Raw genomic sequence first — 329 nt, 5'->3', positions numbered from 1 at the left:
GTTATCAATTTTAAAATACTGAATATTTATATTGGCAAAACACCTATGTAATTCACCTCAAAATTTATAATCAAAATAACACTAAAAAAATCTACAAAACATATATGTAAGTCAAATTATTTTACTTAAGATGGTGCAATACCTATGCTAAACAATTCTTTTGTTGTTCAAAATATATAAAGAAAAATATTGTTACAAGGAGAGTTGAGTTTCGGATCTGGCTCCAATTTTTTTACCTCTTGTTACGAAAAATATCCAACCCATAGACACAAAGCCACTCGTTCCCGCACAAGCCATCTCTAATTTCCAACAACGTCTAACACTACCTC

The sequence above is a fragment of the Arachis duranensis genome, chromosome 3, assembly GCF_000817695.3.
Source record: "Arachis duranensis cultivar V14167 chromosome 3, aradu.V14167.gnm2.J7QH, whole genome shotgun sequence".
NCBI classification, from domain to species: domain Eukaryota; kingdom Viridiplantae; phylum Streptophyta; class Magnoliopsida; order Fabales; family Fabaceae; genus Arachis; species Arachis duranensis.
This window is presented reverse-complemented; position numbering follows the sequence as displayed.